Genomic DNA, 10,058 nt, shown 5'->3' with positions numbered 1-10,058 from the left:
GTACCATTCTTACGTACATGTATACATACCCAATGCGAGATCGAGAGAAACGGATTATTGAAATCAATTGCTCCAATCGTCCCGAGCTATTCTCTTATTGCGTTAAAGGGGGTTCATTTCATTACCTGTCGTTTTGAAGAAGTCAACCTCTGCAATAGTGAACATGGATTATCGTGCGTTGATGAAGGTTAGACATCCATGTTATGATATACATGTAAGATGCACGATGCAGAAGGTACTGAAAACAACTGCATTGCTTTTGTAAACAATAAAGTTTTCAAGATCTATAGAGTTGCTTGAAGAACTTTTGTATTATGGCTGGTGTCTTACGCTAAAAACAGTTACTTAAGCAAATGAACATTGATATGACTTTGATCAAGTTACTTGAGTAACTGCTTGTTGGCGTATCTTAAGTTATTGCGTTGATGTCTAATCTTCATCGACGTGTCTGGTGTCTTATAAGGTAGATCTGACACTTTTGTTCTACCCCCAACGTTATCCGTGTGACGGCATTAATTTCTCCCAGACGAACTTGTAGCGGCACATTAGCGACAAGATTACCCGTGACCCCACGCGCCATTAACACCAGGCTCGCCGCTGTGGGACCGCCCTGCTGCCGCGCGTGGGTAACACAGGTGCGCTTAACAAGTGAGAAGCTTTATCAAAGGCAATCTAAGCAGTATTAGAGCATTAAAAGCGGAAATATGCAGGATGAGACGGTCTGCATTAAATTGATATCTATATTCTGCTCTATATTCCCACATTTACACCATTATTTCATACTCTTCATGGCTAAAAACGGCGCAGAAACAAGCCACCCTAGGATTACCAAAAGAATGTAACCGACACAAATTAGACTTCACGGCGTCCTCGCGCAACTGTAGCATCGAATATCTGCTCTTTGAATGTTGGTATGGAATGGAATGGAGTTGCTTCATCTTATTACGTAGAAAGGTGCCAAAATTGACTTTGATAATTGAAGTTCTACAACCCCGAAGAACATATTTCTTACTTTGCCTTTAACCCAACAAAACATACAGAGACTTTCGTAAGGTCAAATATAAACCATGACATAGAAAACCAAAACGAATCCCAAAGTTCCACTAATTCTACAACTTTTGAAGCATAGATAAATCCGTTACATCTTCTATAACCATGAACAAATGGAATTATCCGGTAAGTCTGACACAGAAACGATCGATCATGAGCAGGAATCGATGTAGTGAGAACAAAAGGACCAAGAAAAGACAGACGACAAAGGGGCAATGTGATCGATCGGATCATTTGGGTGATCTGTTTGCTTTCCTGAAATGGTATTCGTGCAGAAGATAGGAAAGGCAACAATTCTTCAAGAATGCAGGAATTTGTAATTTCAAGCTCTTCAATTGCTTGAGTAACTAGATCTGTAGAGTAACTTTGGGTAACTTTACAAAATAGTCACAGTTAGTGTATCTTATCACCTGGATGTCTGACCTCCACCGACATAACTCAAAACTGTTAAACTAAACGCAAAAAAACGCACGTGACTGTATAATGTGACCAATGGGAAATGTCTGCATATGATTTTAGAAGCAAAGAACAATCTTTTAGCGCTTAAAGCATTTCCAGTAAGCTATTGTTCAATTGTGATGAACTTTAAATGTCTCGTTTAAATGGTACCCAGAATCCCATTTGGGTACGTGCCTGGTCCCCTTCCTAACTCTTTAATGGTGTCAGTTGCAATTGCTCGGGCGGTTAAGATTTAATGTAGAATACTGTAAATGTATAAATGTTCGCGGTGGATTAATGTTCGCGGTTTTCGCGGTGACCACTTTACCGCGAACTTAAAACCACCGCCAACATTTTTCTATTATGGTATTAGACTGCAGTCTACGGTGTTACCGCGAACTTAAATCCACCGCGAAAAGTCAATTTTCCCGCTACCGCGAAATTAAATCCCCGCGAACTTAAATACATTTACAGTAATGAAATCATCTTAATGCCTCTTTGCGTGGGTCTTATTCCCGCCCACGAAATGCCAGACTCGTTACAAATTTGATGTGATGTTCAGTAAAAGTCACTGTCGTGGATGATTGGGCCATTAACGTCTGCGTCGTGACAGAAGGAGAAGGGTAATTCCCCTGCTGCAAATACGGCAGACGTTATCAACCATACGTTATGTAACGTTAACATATGATGATATGATATTGCCGAATTTCCTTGGGTAGCCATACATGGGTACAATGTGGAATTGCTGACTAATAATGAATCGAAGTCGGCGTTATGCAATTAACCATACGTTGCGTAACGTTAAGCGTAGAAGCACAAGAGGAAACTGTACGGCGAATGATTGCGATCCGTTTTTGTTACTTTTAGTATTTCTGCATGCATTATGGGGTGGGCCGTCTTCTCTTTCTTCGCATGGGGGGGGGGGAGGGACGAACAATAGCTAAGGGTCTGGAAATGCTGCCATTTGGTGCTCAGTCAAGGGACCTCAATAAAACAATGATTGTCCCATATGCGGCCATAGCACTGTAGGATTTGAACCGCTCACTTTTTTCGATAATGCTGATGAGTCCTTTTACGTGCTGGAGGTGTGGCCCTCCCCAAACACGAGACCTCCATTAAATGTTCTATAGGGACGACCCTAACGGTAGCTAGGTGCCCATTTCTACAGGAGTAAAGTGAGAAAAGTCGTGTTAAGTGCCTTTCCCAAGGGCACAAGATCTCCAAGTGAGTACAGTTGATTTGTCCAGTAAGGTTTGATACAACTCAGAGTGTCAATCGTCTAGGCTGAGTCTAAGTACCGTTACTCATACCTGCATTACAGCTCGTCATAGCAACAACACACAATATAGAAGAAACTCACAGACATATGAAAAATTGAACATTTATCACCACTCGGGCACCCTTGGGTCATATGGAATGGTCGTAGATAAAAATTGAAATTGAAAAAAAAAATACTCTTCCAATTTCGTCTACCTGGTATTAATACTTATTACAGCTTGGCATTTTGACCCAATACTGCGTTAAGAGGGATGCAGTGTACCCTTTATTGTCCCCGTCGTGAAAAATGCGGGTAATTTAGCCCCGAGTTTCTGGGAAAGGGTTCGGGAAGGTTCCGCGGCTTTAGTGGACCGTGAAATGTGGTACGTATGGGAGGATATGAGCCGTGGGTATCAGGTTGCATGAGGGTACGGGAGGATATGAGGCAGGGGTATCGCGTTACAGGTGCGTGTGCGTCAGGTGTGTAACAATGGGGGCCATATGTAACGTGAGCAGAAATCTCATGTTTCTCGGCAATCATGGAACAGCAGGTGTCCTGCTGGGGTTCCTGTCTGTGAGTGTAAACCAAACGCGAATCTGCAGTTCACTTCTAGTCAGTAGCAGTCTACGATGTGTAGTACCATAGATTCAACAAATGTTGTTCTATGTGTATTATGTCATGACCACCTATTCACGATGATGTTAACTTCCAGATTTACCAAGCAACTTGTAAGTTTAACCATTCAAAATGGCGGTCAATACCTGCGTCATAATTACGTCAATATTGACCAAAGGAGGACATATATAATCACGTGCAGAAATGCCCCACCGAGCACACATACCTGGACAAATGCATCCGTAAAAGCGAAAAGACGAGAAAAAGAGAGCAAACGAACAATGGGGGACGATGCTTGTCGATAGTTCTAAATATAGGTGGCCCGATAGATTAGTCCCAGTATAGCAGTATAATCAGTTTGTCAGGCGTCGTTAATGCGAATCTTTACGTGAAAACCATCTGTTCACTGTCAGATATTGAGTGGAAAACTCTGATAGGTTTAATTCTCCATTCAGGGTTATTGATCGACGATACGTAACCCCGGGATGGAAAGGTACCGGAGAATGACAATGACTTAAAGGGTGACGTATTCTGCTTGCTGGAGCGTTGTTTTGGGGTCGGCATCAATGTAGATCATGTATCGGGTTCAGGAAATGTTGTACGTCAGATGGGGCAACCATTGGGACCGGAGTGTCAAAACTCTGTGGGGTAGTTTTCTATCTACACCTGAGATACGAGTATTGTTGAGTCCAATTGTCCGTGTGGCTGTGGTGATGCAAAGATGAAGATCGTTCGTCAATGTGAAAGAAACAATTTTATCAAAAGTTGATTAAAAATTTGCACTGTCCTGGAATTCTCTGCGTAACGCTGATTTGAGTGCCTCCTCAGTAAATGGCTGGAAATCCTTTTAGAATACGTTAAGATTTAAGTACCGTGTGCTCAGATGTCGTGTTGGGGTCGCCATTAATATAGGACACCTATTAGGGTCATGTAATGCTGGTACAACGTAACATGGGGTCAACATTTGGTACCGGAGAGTCAAAATCTTTTGCGTAGTCTTCTTCATCTTTGACGTTCTCTATGAATCTTTCATGAATTTCTAGTGTTTGTGTAGTCGTGTTGACAAGATGCATCGATCGACACCATCAATGTGAAAGAAGCAATTTAGCGAAATGCCAGTACAGAGTCTGTAGTTCCGGAAATTCGCTGTCAGAACATGGACTTGAGGACCTCCTCTGTCGAATTCCTGGAATTCGCTGTCAGAACGTGGACTTAAATTCCTCCTCATGACAAGGCTAGAGAGCTGTCTTTATCAAAGCTTCTTGAAACATAGATTCAGATCAAAGTCTGTCGAATTCCTGGAATTCGCTGTCAGAACATCGACTTGAGGACCTCCTCTTTAAGTGGCAAGAAAGCTGCCCTTATCACAGTTTCCTGAAACATAGATTCAGATCAGAGTCTGTCGAATTCCTGGAATTCGCTGTCAGAACGTGGACTTAAATTCCTCCTCATGAAGAGGCTACAGAGCTGCCCTTATCACAGCTTCTTGGAACACAGATCCAGATCAGATTCTGTAGTTCCGGGAATTTGCTGTCAGAACGTGGACTTGACTTAAGCAGCACCTCGTCAAGTGGCCAGAGAGAGATCCTTATTACAGTTCCTGAAACAGGTGAGAAAGCGAGTTTCAAAGAAAAATCGACAGAAAAGATCCCTAATACTACAATTTACCCTTATCAGCTTCCTGGAACACAGATCCGGATCAAAGTCTGTAGTTCCTGGAATTCGCTGTCAGAACATCAACTTGAGAACCTCCTCATCAAGCGGCCAGAGAGCTGCTCTTATCATAGCCTGCCGGAACTGGTGAGAAAGCGCGTATCCAAGACGACCCGACAGAAATATGACTAGCACTTCAGTTTGCCTTTAAATCACTGCTTTTACTTACAACATTTCACTTTGCTATAGAATGTCTGTGTCTATTCTTGCTTTCTTGATATAGACCTTGAGAGGCAAATAAAACGTTTGAACCGGTAAGCTTTCACAGCTTTTAGATCTTGTATTAAAGAAAATGGGAATGTCACGGGAAGGTTTATTTGCCATTGATCATGGCCAGGTCCAGAAAAAAAAGGCTTCTCATGTATGATAATATGCTTGGACATACACGCACATGCACGATACCAAGCTTATTCTATTCCTTGCATTACAAACATACAAAAGTACTGGATCCTACATCCAAGCCTGAGTATCATCCTAGTTAGTTTACCAGGACTCCCATACTCTGTGAGGGGTGACCATGAAAGCCGTGGTAAACTAACCAGGCTGAATAAACCCCACCTATTGTTAGACTACTCCATGTTTCATCATAGTGTAATAAGAGACTGTGCATATTCCTTAAGGTTTCCCAGTATTTTGACAAATGTACTACGTGTATTTGTCTTTCCTGACTGTTTCACTGCCCATGTACTGCATGTTAAGTTACACATGTAATTCGTCCAGACACACCAGTATATGTTATCCCTCCATGTGCAATAGTACTCGACTGTACAAACACTAGTCTTAGTGGTTGACAAATGTACCATTGTTGTTGTTGTTTTCAATGAAAAAAAAAAAAAAACTAACCAGGCTGATACTCAGGCTACCCACATCCCGTCCTAAGGACTGAAATACTTTCATGATAGTTTTGCATCGAAAGAACCAAGATTCAACTCCCAGGCCCTCTAGAATAAAAGCAAACTCGCTAACTACCGCACCACACCTACTCGATGCGAGTTTCCGTTGACACCACGGCCTAACGACATTTGCTCGAGTCGTGCGGGGTGAATCAAACGGAGATGAGTCCTTGATGGAACTACTTAATTTCATCGGAGGTGGCGTACGTGCTGGTAGTAGTGGAGGCACAGTCTCTGATCTGGTGCGCTCTCGGGGGCTTGTCAAGGATACAGCCGCTGGTGCCAGTCCGTAATACTCTAACTTTTCTCATAGGTCAAAACGTTGAATGTATGAAGACCTTTATTGTTTATTTCTATCCCACTGGGCTAAGTACAGGTGATATGTTAAGTTAACAATCATATACATACTTGTGCACAAATAAAGGTCTAGTCTACTCCAGTACATTCGACGTCCTCTCGCTTCTTGGTAATAACATAAATGTAGTGAGCTGTATGATTAGTTAGGTTCGTTGTATGTAAGACAGACTGTAAGGAATATGAATTTCTCTTTATCATTCAAGAAACTGAAGTGGGGAAATGTTAAGACATAGCCGAAAAGAATGCTTCTATCGCTATCGTACAATCTACAGTAAGATGTACTTCGTCTTCTACTTTACCTAAACTGCCCTTTGGCAGATCATTTGCTCTAGAGGATTGTTGTTGTGTCTTCCTGATTCGATTCGCAATTTGTCCAACAGATTTTTTGTTTAGTAACGGTGGATCTGTGGCGTATATATTTGCATATATATGAGCACGACTCTGTTGCAGGAGATGAAAGCACTTCTATTGTATCCCGTATGAGTAGATGTAACCCAGAGCTCACACATATGTGCAGTAGGACACATGGAGGGTTCTGAACAAGAATATTCAAAGTAAACAATTCCTAACACAAGATCTAGCATTGGACCATATTGGTAATGACTTTACTACTGTCGATTGGGCCGGTAAAACGCCCCTTTATAATTAGGTCAAATCACAAAATCCGGACCCGGCCAGGCAGTTTGTGAGAACGAAAAGTAGTCTATAAAAGACAGTAAAAGACACAAAAAAAGCACGAGTTTTGCATATTTCTTAATGAATTTTTTTATTTTTCGTTTCGACAAACAGCCCGGCCGGGCCCCGGTTTTAAAAAGCGACCTAAGCAATACCAGTATTGTATTGATGTATTCTATGTGGAGGACCGCAGGAAGAATGGCTGACAGAAGCTAATTGTGGATCCTAATAAAGTCAAAGTTAAAATCCATGCGGCACCAGATAACTGTTTGTCTATACTCTTCGTTAATGTTCATCCTAACACTTATCGAGTTTTCCATAATTGCACCATCGGTAGACAAGATGACGGAACCTGTAGGGAAACAATCCCTCTCACACACTCCTTAATTAAATCCACCTGTTAGTGTTAATCTCATCTCCAATCCTAATCTATCTAAGAACATGATGAATGACGTAATCCGTCCCTTTATAGGAAAATAATCCATAAGACCAGTTATCGCACGGTACACGCTCATTACATACCTCTTAGGCAAAGCGTCACGCCAGCATTATTGAAAATAAAACCCCGGGTAACGGACATTTTCTTATGGAAAATCAATACAGTAAAGCTGCTATTTTCTTTTAATAGAAAAATGGTATACTCATGTGCCGATCAGGATCAGACATGATTAGCAAAAGCTGTCGTAAAAATTAATGCTTCAAAGTGCAGTTGAGAAAAGGCTTTTGTTATGTGTGCCAAACTCCATGGATTCAAAGGGTGGAAGTTGGAACCTCGCTTGGGGTCATGGTGAGGGATTACATTTGTTATTTCGGATGGCGACATACAGCCAGTTACCCCATGCATGTTGTTTGTCCGTCTGCATCGACGATGACATCACGTCCCGTCAGGGTTTGTGAGTCCTGCTGTGGCTGATGAGTCCAATACGAGCTCTGAAGGTTCTGCCACAGACAGGACACAGGCGGGTTGCTGAAGCAGTAGAAGGTGGTGCGGGAACAGCTCTGGACGCACGCTTTCTAACAGCTTCAGCGATTCTGTTCTGTCCGTGGCATGTGACGCCACTACATAGGCCTATAGTAGAGCGCGAGGCATCAAACCTCTGCACACAAAAGAAACCGTCACGTTTATCGAGAAAAGTATGTGTAAACAGTAGACACCCTTCTTATTGACTATAAAACTGAACAGTAGCAGATACACTATCAGTCATCGAAAGCACATTACGCTCCGACTCAAGCATTACGCTATGCTGAGGATTTCGATGGAAGAATAAGAAGCCATACTTAGAGCAATGGGGGAGGGGTCAAAGGTCTCCAAAAAGTACTACCTGTAAGTCACTTCATACAGAAAGAGGTGACCTTAATGATACAATGAACATGACAGACTCCTATCGCCAACGCTAGTAAATTTCATATCATATATTTAATTTCATCAACTCAACTCTATAACGTGTGGATAAAGCGCAATCTGCACAAGCCTAATCTAAATTGCAGCACCTGATGTAGGCCGGATTATGAGATAAAAGTTTAATCAAGAAATCCATTGACGTCCTTATTACCTCAGGTAACCAAGCCTTATATACTGTTACTTCGTAAGTCGTTGAACATCAAACGACATAACGCAATTGGAGAAGCGTCCGGTGAAACCTGAGATGGGGTTACGGAGATCAAAGGGAGTGCGTCAGGGGACTATTATGGGATATAATGATACCTTTGATGGGTAACTACACTAACGGTAGCGAACATACAAAATCTATTTGCGGAAATAGTTGTGAACATCTCTGTTCTAAATCTATTTATCGGGTGAGGGTTTGAATGCAAGCCTACGAACAAAGACTGAATCTACCTATTCTTACTTTCGCCTTAACCCCAACACACACTTAAGTCGTGGAGAGTCTGAAAGGATATTCCCTTTAAAGAAAATTAGTAACTTTTAACATTGAATTCATATTACTTACGATCAACGGATTGAATTGCAACCCGGGATTTACAGACGGGAGTTCACTCTAAGTATAGCACATTCCTACATGTAGCATCATGATCGAGATCTTCGTCGGCTTGAAATCCCTACTGGTAGAATTTGCTGGAGCACAGTCTCTATACTGACATATACAAATCTGTTGAGGATGTGTGTGGCATGTACTTATCAGTGCAAGACACACGTTATTTTAATTCTGTTTCCTCGTAAGTATTACTCCTCGTAATATAACTTATTGTACGAAGGACCATTGGGTCAAAACGTGTTTTAGCGAAGGAGCTGTGTGCTCACAGCAAAGGGGCTGCGTGCTCAGCAAAAGAGCTGTGTGCTCACAGCGAACGAGCTGTGTGCTCGGCGAACGAGCTGTGTGCTCACAGCAAAGCGGCTGCGTGCTACGAGCTGTGTTCACGCAGAAAAGGGGCTGCGTGCTCAGCGAACGAGCTGTGTGCTCACAGCGAACGAGCTGTGTTCACGCAGAAAAGGGGCTGTGTGCTCAGCGAACGAGCTGTGTGCTCACAGCGAACGAGCTGTGTTCACGCAGAAAAGGGGCTGTGTGCTCAGCGAACGAGCTGTGTGCTCACAGCGAACGAGCCGTGTGCTCACAGCGAACAAGCTGTGTGCTCACAGCGACAATGGGAATATATGGACGTAAGTGACGTATTGGCATAATAGTAGACAAAAGCGTCACGTATATGTACGCATTTCCTCAAAAGTGTGAAGGGACTGTATACGGAGCGTTCTTGTCCTAATTAAATTGACGATTTGCTACAACTTAGAACTTCAATTTTGCGGAACGTTTAGAAAACGTATTAGTACATGTATTATGATTTTCATCACTCTCTCATGATTTTTTTTTTACATTTGACACATAAGCACCCCACTTGAAAATGAAGAATTTGGCCCAATTCCTCTGGCCGGCTTACCCCTATCTGTTCCACGTCTACGCTTTTCCAGCAACCTTGAGGTTAGGCTCTGCTCTGGCTGTTTTTTAAAACGTTTTTTAGTCGTTTCCATCGGGCTTTCTATTTTGCATTGTATCTTGTATTGTCAAAACCCTGACTAAAAAAACGTTTACAAAAACAGCCGG

Source organism: Branchiostoma floridae, chromosome 7 (assembly GCF_000003815.2).
Source record: "Branchiostoma floridae strain S238N-H82 chromosome 7, Bfl_VNyyK, whole genome shotgun sequence".
Taxonomy (NCBI): domain Eukaryota; kingdom Metazoa; phylum Chordata; class Leptocardii; order Amphioxiformes; family Branchiostomatidae; genus Branchiostoma; species Branchiostoma floridae.
This window is presented reverse-complemented; position numbering follows the sequence as displayed.